We start from the raw sequence: 15,203 nt of genomic DNA on the forward strand, positions 1-15,203 counted from the left end.
TTAATTTATTTTTGGCTGTGTTGGGTCTTCGTTTCTGTGAGAGGGCTTTCTCCAGTTGCGGCAGGCGGGGGCCACTCTTCATCGCGGTGCGCGGGCCTCTCACTGTCGCGGCCTCTCTTGTTGTGGAGCACAGGCTCCAGACGCGCAGGCTCAGTAGTTGTGGCTCACGGGCCTAGTTGCTCCGTGGCATGTGGGATCTTCCCAGACCAGGGCTCGAACCCGTGTCCCCTGCATCGGCAGGCAGATTCTCAACCACTGCGCCACCAGGGAAGCCCTCATTTCTTTTTATTTCACATCTACTGCACGCACGTATCAGTTTGTTTATACGTTCACTCATTGAAGGATTTGGTTATTCCCAGTTTTTGGCAATTATGAATAAAGTTTCTATAAACATTCATGTACAGGTTCTTGTGTGAGGATAAGTTTTTAGTTCTTCAGGGTAAATATCTAAGTGTGGGATTGCTGAGTATATAGTAAGTATATGTTTAATTTTATAAGAGCTGCCAATTACCACCAACAAATTATGAGAGTTCTGGCTGCTCCATGTTCTCTCCATGGTCAATTTATTTTCTGGGTTTTGGTATATCATTGTGGTTTTGATTTGCATCCCCTAATGGCTTAATGATATTGAACATCTTTTTATGTGCTTATTTGCCATCTTTGTATCTTTTTGATGAAGTGTCTGTTCAAATCCTTTGTTAGTTTTTTTAAAATACTGAGTTTCTTATTATTGAGTTTTGAGAGTTCTTATATATATTCTGGATATAATTCCTTTGTAAGAGATAGGGTTTGTAAATATTTTCTCTCAGTCTGTGGCTTATCTTTTCATTCTCTTAACAGTATCATTCAAAAAATAGAAGTTTTAAATTTTGGTGATGTCCAAATTTATCACTTTTTCTTTTATGATCATGCTTTTGGTGTCATAAGCTAAGAAATCTTTTTTAACACAAGGTCTCAGATGTGTCCTCCTGTGTTGTCCTCTAGAAGTTCTATAGTTTACATTTTATATTTAGGTCTATGAACCATTTTATGTTAACTTTTACATAAGGTGTAAGGTACAGGTCAGGGTTCCTTAGCACATGGATATTTATTTGTTCCAGCCTCATTTGTTGAAATATTATTCTTACTCCATCAAGTTATTTTTGCACAGTTGTCAGAAATTGTTGACCATATTTGTATGGGTTTAATTCTGTGCTTTCTATTCTGTTTCCTTGATCTGTATATCTATTTTTTCACTAACACCCACTATCTTTATTTTTATAGCTTTGTTAAGTCTTAAAATGAGGTACTTTGAGTCTTCCAACTTTACCATTCTTAAAAAAGCAGTTATGGCTTTTCTCATTCCTTTTTCATATTCATTTTCGGATAAGCTTGTTCATATCTACAAGAAATTCTGCTATGAATTTTATTGGAATTATGTTAAATCTATAGATAGTTTGGGGAGAACTGACATCCTAACTGTGTTGAATCTTCCAAACCATGAACCTGGTGTATCTCTCCATTTTTTAGGTCTTCTTTGATTTCTTGCATTAGTGTTTTATAGCTTTCAGCCTATAGAGTCTACATATGTTTTGTAAGACTTGTATAAATATTTCACTTTTTAACTATTGGAAATATTTTTAAAATGTTTGGTGTCTAATTATTCATTACTGTATATAGAAATATGATTCATTTTTGTATGTTAACCTTATATCCTATGACCTGGCTAAACTCACTTACTTGTGCTTTGTAGATTCTTTGGAATTTTCTACATAGGTAAGCATCTTGTTTGCACATATGGATTGTTTACTCTTGAACACTTAAGCTTAGAAGCATTTATTAACATGACTAATAAAATGGTCAGTTAGATGCTTTTACATTGGTTTGAAGACTTACAAAGTATTATTTCTAGGAACAAAATGTTGCTAACAATTTTTTGCTGGCTTTCAACCCAAAATTATTTGCTCAGAGTGTTTTATTTGGTCAATGTATTGAACAGTTTTTAGAATATTCATCCACCATTTATTTCTTGTGCTCTGCTCAACACAGATATTAACAGAGATTCTTTGATTTTTGATTGGCCCAGAATTTCTTCCCTTTCCTTTTGGTCCATAAATTTCACAAACTCCCTTATTACTGAGATGAATCTCTGGCTTTAACACAGAAGACAAACCAAGATGATCTAACATGTTATTTTGATATCTTGAATTTTTGGTTCTCAAGCTATTGTTTTGACAACACCAATTTTAGGAAATTATTAGTTTGTTTGACTTTGGTTAAAAACCCCAATTCTCAAACTTTTTCAAAGCTACTGACAAACTTAAATCAGAAGAGAGAGAGAGAAGCTCATTACTCTGATTGGTGAAAAGTTAAATGAATTTCTCAGACTGATGCTGTGGAGGCACCCACACAATACAGGATAATTAACACTTATTCCTCCATGGAGACCTTAGAAATTAGATTGAAAAAGAGTCTGGGCCTCAAATCCACACCTCCCTCTCTTCCCTTCAGAGACCCAGTTATGGGGAAGGAGTATTTATTGAAAGCTCCAACTGAAATACAAACGGAGATAAATCAACATACATGTGCACGCTGTAAACCTAGGAGGTTTTCTGTTTTTGACGTTTAGGCTGAGTTTTTAAGAAGTGATTACAATAAAAGTTTTCTAAACATTGTAGTATTTCATTAAATGGTCACAGTTACCTTATAAAGCTGATAGTATAATATTATTCCCAAATAAGAGGAGGACAGAGAATTGATCATTGGATATAGCAACTTGGAGGTCATTGGTCACCTTGATGGGGGCAGTTTTGAGTGGAGGGTGTGACTGGTGAGCATTAAAGAATGGGAAGAGAGAGAGGAATTGAAGCCAGTAATACAGACAGCCCTTTTGAGGAGTTTTATTAAACAGGAGGGCAGAGAAATGGATAAGTAGCTGGTGTGAGAAGTGGAGTCAAGAGAAGCTTTCTCTTTTCTTCTCTCTCACCCTTCCTCCCTTCCCCCCTCCTTGCCTGCGTGCCTTCCTTCTTTACTTCCTTCCTTCTTTCCCTCCTTCTCCTTATGGGAGAAACCATAATATTTTTTATGTTGATGGGAATTTTCCAGTAGATAATTATGCTGGTCATTGTATATGATATCAGTATATCATTGTATGAATCCAGTAATTCAACAGTGTATATGACAGAAGATTAGGTATAGTGTATAAATAGAGGAATGAATTTGGATAGAATCACATACGGTTTATCTATAGTGGGAGGGAAGGTCAAGTATGTGAGTGAGGAGGCTAGTAGATGGATGCATTTGTGGTAGAACTCTGTAGACATTTTCTTTCTATTGTTTCAATTTTTTTTCTAGTGAAATAGGAAGAAAAATTATCAGCTGAGAGTAAGAATTGGGGAGAAGGTGATGGAAGTTTGAGGAGAGGAGGTCTGAAATAGATTTTAGGGAGATTTAAGAGTGAATTAATTAAGGAGACAGGATATTATTGCTGAAGAACAGTAAGAGCCCATTTGAAGTTCATGGTTAGAAATTTAAAATGAGACCAGCTAATGTGGTTGATTCTCTGTAACCACATTCACCTCCCTGGGTGCCAGCAGACAATTAGATTTTACCAGGATTGTATTTTTTTGCCAAAAGATACAAGAAATCAAGAGAGGGGCAGAGGAACTGAGATGTATGTGGGGGAGATTACAATGATAGTCCATGGAATTGAGGCTGGTATGAAGGGAGACAGGACTTCCAGGGGAGAAGGAATGTGGAAAGACCCAACTATATGTTGTCTACAAGAAACCCACTTTAAACATAAAGTTGGTGGTTTCCTACAAAATGAAATATACTTTTACCATATGATCCAACAGTCATGCTCCTTGGTATTTACCCAAAGGAGTTGAAAACTATGTCTACACAAAAACGTGCATACGGATGTTTATAGCAGCTTTATTTATAATTGCCAAAATTTAGAAGCAACCAAGATGTCCTTCAGTAGGTGAATGGATAAATAAACTGTGGTACATCCAGACAGTGAAATATTACTCAGTGCTAAAAAGAAGTGAACTATCAAGCCATGAAAAGACATGGGGGAACCTTAAATGCATATAACTAAGTGAAAGAAGCCAATTTAAAAGGCTAAAAAATACTGTGTGATTCCAACTATATGACATTCTGGAAAAGGCCAAACTATGGAGATAGTAAAAAGATCACAGTGGCCAGGGGTTGGGGAGTGGGAAGGATGAATAGGTGGAGCATAGAGGGTTTTTAGGGCAGTGAAACTACTCTGCATGATACCACAATGGTAGATATATGTCATTATACATTTGCGCACATTCACAGAATGTATAAAACCTGGAGTGAACCTTAATATAAAGTATGGACTTTGGCTGCTAATGATGTGTCAGTGTAGGTTCATCAGTTGTCACAAGTGTTCCGCTCTGCTGGGGGATGCTGATAATGGGGGAGGCTATGCGTGTGTGAGGGCAGGGGGTGTATAGTAACACTCTGTACCTTCTGCTCGATATTGCTGTGAACCTAAAACTGCTCTAAAAAATAAGGTCTATTAAAAAAAACATGGTTAGATTAGTGATTTGGAAGTCTTGGGGGTAGGCAAAAGATTGACAGAGTTGCGATATTAGAGGGAGATATAAAAATTTGAGCTAGTAGTCAGAGATTATGGAGAGTTTGCATTTATTGATCACGACAGGTATAGGCTCAGGTAGGCTCATCGTGACTAAAGTAAGACCACTGGAGGAGATGAGCTCATAAAACTGAGTCAGGGCATTAAAAGGATGGTCTATGTATATATTAAAGTGTCAAGAATTTAAATAGCAGGAACTAAAAGCGTGGAGAAGTGACAGGGATTGACCCATTGTTGCAGATTCCAATGATATGGAATAATGGGTGACATAGTCTGATGAAATATGGTTCAGAACTCAGTGTTCTTAGGGAGGAGAGAAGGAGAAAGTTCTGGAAGTCATAAGGAACAGCAAGAGAGATATGTGCTCCCTCCCCGCCTTCTCTAGGCCCAGTGGTATGAGGACTGTGAGAGGAAAGCCAGCCCCCTGCCTGGGAGGACTGAGGGGAAGTGTGTCCTTAGGGGAGCCTGTCTGCAGAAAGAGCAAGAAGGTGGCGCATCTCTAAGGCATACGAGGAGCCTTGTGGAGAATCAAGTGCAGGTTCTGAGGGGTTACCTGGGAGGCAGTGATGACATAAGAGAGTTTAAAACAATTACTGAAATTAGATTGTGAGGATTTAGTGAGGTAAAGCAGGTGAAGCACATAGCGTGCGTTGGGCACATAGGTCTGGATCAGTACCGTTTAGCTAAGGAAGGACTTCAGAGCCTCATCCTGCCCTCCAGCCCTCCCTTCTGCACATCCCCCACTCAGCTGATGGATGAGAAAACTGAATGTTAAGATTTAACACACATGGCTGAATCCTTGTTAATTGTAACTGGAGTCACTGAAATAATCAGTGGATGTGAAATGCAGGGTAAGAGCCTGAGCCTAGTGCTCGTTATTGCAGAGGAAAATTGAAGAGTTTCAATCCCTGTTTTAGCTTTCATGCACACACTTGACTGTTTCATTAACCTTCACCATATAAATAAGCCCGGGCTCCGGAGGATCATAAAAGGCAAATATCCTTCAGCATTTAATTTCCCTTTGGGAACTCAGATCCAAGAAAGGTGGTTCAAGTCCAGTACATGAATCAGCTAGCCAGCATTTCTTGCCTTGGCTTTCCCAGGGGGATTTACACAGCCCCTAGGTCCTCAGAATCCAGGGTTCTGACCCCAGGGTGGGGGGGTAGGGCTGGCTCCCTGCTCTAGTGACCCTCTCAAAGGCGCGACTCTCAAACTCCCACACTGGTTACTCACTCCCTCCTTGACTTTATTATCTGTTCTCTGCAGGAGGCCTTCCCTTATTCATCCTAGACTTACTCCGTACATTTCCTAATGGGTTCTCTGTGTCCTAAGTGTTTCAGAATTTGGGAAGGATGATTGTATATGAGCCCTTGGTGATCTTAGAATTTCTTGGGATGGGGCTGATCGGTCTTTGCATGAGAGAGATGACTGGGTGGTTAGTGTTTGGTTGGGCTCTAGAATCAGTGTCCAAGTTCAAATCCCAGCTCTGCTGCATACTGTCTTTGTGTTTGCGTGTATAACTTAAGCTTCCTCTGTGTTCTAGCTTAATCTGTATAATGGGGATGATGCTGTTTTCTGCCTCATGGAGTTGTTGTAAACTAAATAAGATAATCCTTATTAACTTATTATTAACTTAATAATCCTTATTATTAACTTATATAGTTGCTTAACACAATATGTGACCAGTATCAGCCAACATTAAGATACATGTGGCTTGTAGGTTAGCAGAGAGTGTAAACATGTAAACATTGTCTCTTTCAGGGTGTTGGTCTTCAAGTGCCTTTTCTAACAAAGCAGACATACCCATTGTTGGATATAATTTCGCAGCTTCACCTGTGTCAGTCCTCAGGTGGAAGGTGCAGGTAGCAGGACAGAAGCTTGGAGTAGGGCATTGGAGCAGAGCCCTTGATAATTCACGGTGAAGGTGCAGGCCCCTGGGTGCTGAGCTGAGTCTGCAGGTGACTGCACCACCTTTCTTAGCCAGGCAGTGTTGACAGTGTCTCTGTTGATACTTTGGTTTCCATCCTGATTTTTGGTTTACTTAATTGGCAGCTACTGACATCGTTAAGGGGCTCCTTAAGCCATCACCATGACGTTGTGAAGTCCCAGAAGTAATGGATTGCTCTGCTTGTTGGTTTTATAACAAGTCCCCCTGATGGATTCAGAGGCTTGCCTAAGGAGAATAGAGGCTGTCTTTCAAGGAAACAGATGAGCAACTCGAGTAGTTTATTCTAATTCAGCAGGTATATCTGAGTACCCACTGTGTGCCAGGCACTGGGGATAGAGACCTAAATAAAATACAGTCCTTGCCTCTGAGGAACTCAGGGTCTTGCTAGAGAGAATGACAAGTGACTAGGTAAGGAACACAGGGTGACGTAAGTGTCTTGGGACATGCCACCCAGCTACAAATATGCGGGACTTCCAAGAGGAGGCAGAGTGTGAGCCCTGAGGATGGGTAGAAGCTCACAGGGGCGGGGCGAGGCAGGTGTGGGGAGGAGAGTAGCAGGGAAGGGACATTCCAGGAAGAGGGGCTGGCAAGTGCAAAGGCCCAGAGGGCAGAGAACATTCACCAACGGGTAGACTGTGATGCGTATCAGCTACTTTAACCACAGATGGTTACGCATAGGTTATGCACACTATCCAGCGTTTTACATAACTTCTCATAATTAAATAAACACGAACGTGCTCACGTATCCAGAGAGGAATTCACATACGCTCTCTGCACATCCTTATCCAGATTAAAGATGCTGCTTGGTTCTCATTTGCTGAGCTCCCAGAAGAGCCCTTGCTCAGCTTTCTGCTTTTTCTGCAGGAACCACAGGGAACAGACACAGGAAGGCAGGTCTGCCTGTGTGAACCTTGCCCCACCCCGGCACTTCACAGCTCCAGGCCTCCCTGGAGGCTCCGGGGCTCTCTTCCCTCGCTCCGCACACTCTCTGTCTTTGTCTCTCTATCTCCTTCTCTTTTCCCTTTCTCTCTCTTTCTCACACATCACTCTGTCAACCACAGGTCAGTGCTCCATGGTAGAGGGATTGCTCAAAGCTGTGACTCAGGAAATTAGTCAGGAGGTGTGAGTTGAAAGAGAAGGAGGGACCCTCAGGAAGCCCCATGGTTCGCTTACATAGAAGCAGCCCCACCTTTCCCCTGCCTTCCTGTCCTGCCCCCGCGTGGGGTCGACCTAAGCACGATTGGTTGGTCTCTGTACCCATTAGAATGGAAGACAGTATTAAAGCATATGACGCTTAGAGTTTTTGCTACTGCAGTATTATTTATCATTTATTGAATGCTTACTATGTCCCAGACCCTGGGCTGAATGCTTTACATATTTAGCTCATTGAATTCTCATGACAAACCTAGGAAGTAGATACAATTATCATTCCTCTTTATAGAAAGGGGAACTGAGGCCCAGAGACTTCAGTAGCAGCTGGGATTTGAACTTGAGTATGGCTGACTCCAAATTCCTTAATACTAACACTGGGAAGTGCTCATCTGATAAAAATACCAACTGCTCTGACACGTGCTCTAAAACCCTGAGCACAACCCTGAAGGGGCAGGTTCAGGGTCCTTCCTGGTGAAGAGGAAGAGAGAGATGAGGGCCTGTTGGTAAGAGGCAAAGGTGCTGAAACTGCGTGAGGCAATACCCTGTGTATCCACACCCAGGGGCAGGCCGGGAGTAAGACTGGCTGAGCCCAGAGAGCTGAGTTTGCCCGCGCTCTACATTACCAGCAGGTGCGTTGGCATCAGAATGTTGGGGGAAGTCATCCCTAATGGGATGTGCCATCCTATTGCTCCCAAGGCCCTAAGCCTCTTATTTAAGTGCCAGTCTGTCCACTCCCCCACATCCTTTTCAGTCTTATGACTTTCACCAAGGGGCCATCCACCTCTATTCTGTAACAGGTCCCCCTCCCCCATGCAGGATCACTGTCTTCATGGTGAGAAGTTATGGGTGGGAAGCAGAGGGTCTGCAGAATTTCCCCCTGCGGTGGCTGGGACACCTTGCAGCTCACTCCTCAGATACACAGAGAAACTGAGAGTGGCGGGATGAGGCTGCATTGCTTTTGCCATCTGAATTCCAAAGGGGGCAGCGCGGTGACTGCTGTGCATGGTGCACGGGCTTTTAGCAAGCATGATTTTTTTCTGTTTGCTGTGTTGGAGCTGAGGCATACTGTATAGCTGCAGAGTGAAGCTGAGTTAACAACTCTCTGTTCCTGGATCCTTCCAAAACTTTCGTCCACAAGCACACCTAAGCCACTTTGGTCCGTGGATTGGCTCATAGAAGAACTCATGTATTCATTTATTTATTCATTTAATCAACAAAAATGAATAGCGCATTTACCCCATGCTGAGCACTGTGCTAGCACCCTGGAGATAAATGAGGAGCAAGGCAGGCATGGTCTGTGCCCCCAGGGAGCCGACAGAGCAGAGGGGAAGATAGGCAGTGAAGGTCCCGCAGCTAAGTGTGATGAGGATCTCCCCTTTCTGTGCAAATTAGACCTGAGTTTCTTTACATTCAGCCTCATAGTAATTCCTGGGAAAACATTACCTTCCAAATAAACCCAGTTGGCAAGCAGTAGAAACAGTAAGAGTCTGTTAGATGGAAAGCTTGAGTGCTTTCCAGTAATCCATCCTTACAGAATGTTCCAGGCAGTTCAGCCTGTGCTTACTGTGCTTTCTGTGTCCTAGAAGCTGTGCCCAGCACTGGAGACGCAGGGAGGAGTGAGATGCGGTCCCTGCCTAGCCATGGTGAGACTAGACGTAACCCAGTTGTTCTCATATTATATGGCGGTGCTGGTCACTCATTCAACAAATAGTCATTGAGTTCCTACCCTGTTCCATGCACTGTTCTCAGTCTTTGAATACAGCCATAAGCAAAACAGACTCCTTGCCCTCGTGGAGCTTATGTTTTACTGGGGGCCTGGGGACTTCAGGTTTCTGTTTTACATTGATGGTTAGGCAGGAACTCCCTGAGGAGGTGATTTTGTACAGAGAGTTGGTGAAGGAGGGCGCTATCTGTGTAGATATATGAGGAAGGAGCGCTCCAGACAGAGGGTCACCGGTACAAAGAGGGAGAAGAGTGCAAAGCAGAAGAGGGAGAGCATCTGGTGTTTCTGAGGACCAGCGAGGAGGCCAACTGCTGGGGCAGAGTGGGTGAGGAGGAGAGCGAGGGAAGAGGTGAGGCCAGAGGAACTGCAGGGGACAGATGGCCAAAGCCCTAATAGGCACTTGTAGCACTGTGGCTCTTCCTCTGGTGAGACAGGGAGTCATTGGAGGGTTTCAAGAAGCGGCGTTAGCAGGATCTGGTGTATGCTTGAAGAGGATCACTCTGGCTGTTGGGATGGCATGAATTGTAAGGGGCAAAAGCAGAAGCCTGAAGACCAAGTAAGAGGTTGTTGCAAGTATCCAAGGGAGAGATGAAGGTGGCCTGGACCAGAAAAGTAAGTGGTCAAGGGGGAGAGAAGTATAGAATTCTAGATGTCTTCGAAGGATAGAGCCAAGAGGATTTATTGATGGATTGGACATCAAGAAAAAAGAAGAGAAGAGTTAAGGACGAATGAGGTTTGGGACCAAGCAGCTGGAAGGATAGTTACCATTTGTGATGTGAGCACTGTGTTAGATGAGCTCCTTGTTTAGCAGATGTTTCCTTCCTGCTTCCCCATCTCCTTGAGATGAGCACACCTCCTTCCCCATTGGTAGGGAACTTGGTCATGGACTTGCTTTAGTTCATGAAATTACAGTGTGTGACCCTTAAGCCTAGGGCTTAAGAGGCGTCATGTATTTTCCCTTGTCTCTGTGGGAGTTCTGACCTCTGCCCTGGGGGTGCCCTCGGTTTCCACTGTCCATCCACCCTGGATCCCAGAATGAGACATGGAGAGCGGCCTCCTTCTCTGACCCGAAGACTTGTGAACATGACAGTAAACGTTGACTTGTAGACTGCTGCGTTCTGGGGTGGTTTGTTACACAACATCGTTGTGGCAATAACTGAATGATAGAAGGACAGAAGTAGGCTGAGGGCTTTGGGACATCAACATCAAAGATGGGCTCTTAGCCCTGCCTGGGTATTCAGGGAAATTGCCCTGGAGGAAATAAGTTGTGACTGGATCTTGAAGGATAAATCAGAGTTACCGAGTTCAAGAAGTGGAGGAAGCGTATTCCAAGTTGAGGACATAGCATAAACAAAGGCACAAAAAACATGCTATATGAATAGACAGGAAACTATGCAAGTAGAGGCACAGGGCAGCAGAAGATGAGTCTGGGGAAGTAGACAGGACCATGGAGGGCCATGGAAGGTTTTGTCTTCCATGATAATAAGCTTGAACTTCATTCCACAGGCAGTGGGGTGGCACCAAAGCTTTTTAAGTGGGAGAAAGGCACGGTCTGATTTGCACTTCAGTGGGATCCTTCTGGCCCTACGTGGAGGACAGCTTCACCTATGTGGTGGAAGCTCTTGTGATCATCTGGTCAAGAAGAGTGGTGGTAAGGATGCAGGGATGGAAATGGATTGGGGATACATTTAAGTTTTAGTAGCAGCAGGATTTAAGGTACAGAAGGAAAGCCAGAACTCAGTATGTGGTGTGCTTTGGACATCAAACGCTGGAAGGAAATTAGTATCTGATGGGATTATAACATGGTAGTATCTGATGGGATTATAGGTGAATTTTCTTTTTCTTATAAACAGTTTCATTTTCTACATTAATTGCACATTTACCAACGTAAGCAAAAAAATTTGAGTGAGTTATGATGTTTAAACCTGCCTGTTTTCCTTTGGGTGAATTTGCTAAACCCTTAAATCTCAGTGTTGGAGAGGAGTATTTACCCTTGGTGCTATCTTGGCCAGGACTGCAGTCTTGTCTATGTGATATCTAATAACTTTGTTTTTTTTAAATATCAAATTAAAAGAAGATCCAAAATGAGATTCAGAGCATGTATGACCTATGCATCTTATTTGTACTTACCGTATATTGTGAAAACATTTCAGAGAAACACTAATTTAGAATTGGCATCACCAGATAACATACCATTCCAGAGGATTATGTCATGATTCACCTGATTATAGATTCAGAATAGTAAATGTTCAGGAAACTTTTTTTAAAGAGTAATTACAGCACAGCCTATGTATAGAAGTAAGTTTTTAAAAATTTACTTGTGATTGCTGAAAAATGCTATTGATTAAGAGGGACTAATGACTAGATGGCAAGGTAGGAATTAAAAAAATGTAGAGCCCTGCTAATTATAAAACAAAACCCCAGAACCAAATTAGGCAAATCAGTACTTATGATTTCCCTGATCAAAAGAGCAGACACCGTTCTTTTCACCTCAGTGCCGTTGTCCATTGTGTTCCCAAGTCTGGACTGATGCTCCTCTTTACTTCCTCTAAGAACCTCTGCTCTTCCTAAGACCAGGTGGAAGGTAACTCCAGGGTGGCTTTCCTGATACCCCTGGGGAAATCCACTGTTTCATGCTTGGGCACCCACTGCATTTTATTCTTAGGGTCCAGTAGACCTGTCAAAGTGCCCTCTGTATTTGTGACACGTTCATACTTGACTAATTAACTTCATTCATTTGTATGTCTCAGCCCAGGGCATGCCACATTATAGGACCTGATAAATGTTGCATAAAATGACCATACATATACTCTGATTCAAGAATTTTATTTATGGGAAGCTGAGGCACAAGTAAGTGCTGGTGTGTGGCTACCAGGGAACAGATCTAGGAGGTGCGAATGGGGGTCTATTCTTGGCTCTCAGAGATGGTCTTGGAGCCAAACCTGCCTGTTAAAGGCTCATTATCTTGTGCATAGCAAACTGCACTGACTTTCTAAAAGTCCCAGAAGACACGGGTAAAAGGTGAGTAAGTGATTGCATTTAAATAAGTTCAAATCTAATCAGGAAAATAAGGTTCTAGTTTTTTGGCTGATTTATCCAAAGAATGACTTAATAACACTTGGAAGTAGGACTTAAAGCTGTTTTGTAAAAATAAAAAAAAAGAGAGACCAAGGCTTTGATATGCTTTCATTTCTCTCTACAGCTTCCATTGTTACCTATGTGCTGATGACTCCCAGGTTTTTACCTCCAACCCCAACCTGTATTCTAAGGAGCGGATTTCAGTATCCAACTGCCAAGTGGTCATCTACAGTGGTAAGTCCCGCAGACACTTCAAACTCTGCGTGCCCCAAGCTGAACACCTGGGTCTTCCAAACCTCCAAACCCGACGTTCTGCTTTCTGCTTCAGGAAATAGAGTCCCCATCCACTCAGCCTCCTGAGCTAGAAGTCCTGGGTTCATCTTTGTCTTTGCCAATTAGTTACCAAGATCTATGGATTCTGATCTAAAGAATCTCTACTGTCTGAACCCTACTGCCCACACTCACAGTCGTGATCTTAATTCAAGTCATTATAATTTAGTGTCTAGACTTTTGAATTAGCCTCCTGATTGGACTGTTTACTGACAACAGTTCCTTCTACCTGGATGCCAAACCACTCTCCCCTTGGTTAAAAAGCTACAGGATAAAATCCATGCATCTTTATTACCATATTTCAATATACCTCCCTAAGATTAGCCCCCTTCCCTTAAACCCATCCAGCTGCACCTGTCCACCAAGAACACTGGGCCGTTCACGCCTCTGCACATGGTATTCGTCTGCCTTTATGTCTTTCTTTCCCTTCTCCATTTGCCAAACTCATCCTTCAAGAACCACTTGAGAATATCATCTTTTCCAGGAATCCTTATCTCACATCACCAGGCAGTCTGCTGCGCTCTGCTTTGTGTTCTCATAGCATATTGCTCCTACTCGACTATGTTGTATTTATCCCTCAACACTCCAGTCTCCCCCATTGCTTTGAGGACAGAGTTCAGGTCTCTTCCACACTTGTAGACCTAGTACCTAGTGCAGCATCTGGCACACAGAAAGAAGACCACCATTTGCTGAAAACCATTTAACCATTCTCAGTCCATTTTCTCAACTGTAAAATGGGAATAATCATCTCTTCTTAAATCTCAGCTTAGATGTTGTTTATGAAAATGCCCTGTAGGAATGAGAAGCAGAAAGGCCTAGAGAAGTGGGGCCTCAACAAGGGATTGTTAGTAAAAGTACCTGGCTTTATGCATGAGGAAGATGAGCTGCAGAGAAGTAAAGTGACTGAGCCAAGGTCACAAGTCAGTTCCTGGTGGAGCCCCGGGTCTCCTCACTCAGTGCCCCCCATGCTAGCATTGCCCCAGAGGATCGTCTTTTATGGTGGCAAATCACCTGTGTGACATATGCCATGCCCTGGGCAGAGTGTGACCACGAGGCTCCAAGCTATTTGGTTCCCTCAAGTAATCTCTGAAATCTGACTACCGTGAGCACACTCCACACATACTTGCTTTAGGTAAAGAAAAGATCCAGCCCTGTGTTTAAAATCTGCTTTCTACTTTTGTAATCTTAGAGGGAATACCATTTGGGGAGATAAACTCTTGCTCCTAGTTTTTTTAAGCCAAATTAAAACATTTTTTTCCACATTTCCTGGCTCTCATCTCCATGCTTACATTAAAATATCAGGTTTAAGCACATAAAAAGTCAAGTTTCTGATATGCTGCAGGAAGGTATTAGGTGAATTCTTTGGAGTATAAACTTTAAGCAGAATTAATAATCACCAGAAAAGAGAACTTGTCATCAGAAAGATTCTTGAGCTACTGCTTTCAAAGTATATGTAGGAGAAGCTGGAGAGAGCTATTAACTCAACAGGCAAAGCCCTGGTCTTCAACATGTATCAGTAAAAGGCATGCTATCCTTCCCCAAAATGCAAACATGAGTTCTGATGCCCCAGGTCCAAGCACCTGTATTACTGGTAAATGGAAGTGTATTGTATTTCCAGGATGTGTATGTGGGGGTGAAGAGAGGAAGAGAGAGAGAAGCTTAGCATCTCAGCATGGCCCTTCTTAATGTTCAAAGCACTTATCCATCAGTAATTAGTAAACCTGCTCTGCAGCCCAGAAAAACAGGTCATTATTATTAATTTCACACTGTAGGTATGGGAGATGGAAAGAACATAATAATATGAAAGATAATCATGCTACCAAGCATTTGGGGAGCACTTTTCTGTTTGAGAATTGATAGTATTTAGAAAATTTTAGCCTCAGTCATTCTTACATCACTGTAATTTTAGGACTAGGTACACAAGATTAGTTTCCTTATTTTTCCTGGGCCTTATACCATTCTGCATCTGCGGTGACCAGAGCCTGTACTCCAACTCCTCCAGGCTCCTGGGGTCGGCAAGAGTGCAGATGGTACCATACCACCTGATCTGTCTTATTGAGAGCTGATGGAAAAGTCCATGGCCTCCTAGTGCTAGGGTAATACATGTTTTGAAAGGAAGCCTGTGCCAGGATATTAAAAGAGTGTTTATTATCCCTACACTGTGTTTGAGTGTATAACACTTACGGTAGGTACTGATCACATAGTTTATAAATGAGAAAGAAAGAGAGAGAGAGACACTAGTTCATCAATGCCTAGCGAGATTTCTGAATGATGGAAACTTTTTTCCCTTTGCAATCAAATGCAGTCCTCTCAGTTTTCCTAATTGGTACTAAATGGAACTCTACCTGGAATCCAAGAGCTGC

The 15,203-nt window shown here is 42.6% G+C and overlaps 1 protein-coding gene across 2 annotated transcripts in view; it reads right to left on the reverse strand.

Annotated features, from left to right (window-relative positions):
* The window catches only part of TRPC7 (transient receptor potential cation channel subfamily C member 7), a 135,542-nt gene that overhangs the window by 97,607 nt on the left and 22,732 nt on the right, over positions 1-15,203 (reverse strand). The gene's annotated exons all lie outside the window — the stretch shown is intronic.

This window comes from Balaenoptera musculus, chromosome 3, assembly GCF_009873245.2.
Source record: "Balaenoptera musculus isolate JJ_BM4_2016_0621 chromosome 3, mBalMus1.pri.v3, whole genome shotgun sequence".
Classification (NCBI taxonomy): Eukaryota; Metazoa; Chordata; class Mammalia; order Artiodactyla; family Balaenopteridae; genus Balaenoptera; species Balaenoptera musculus.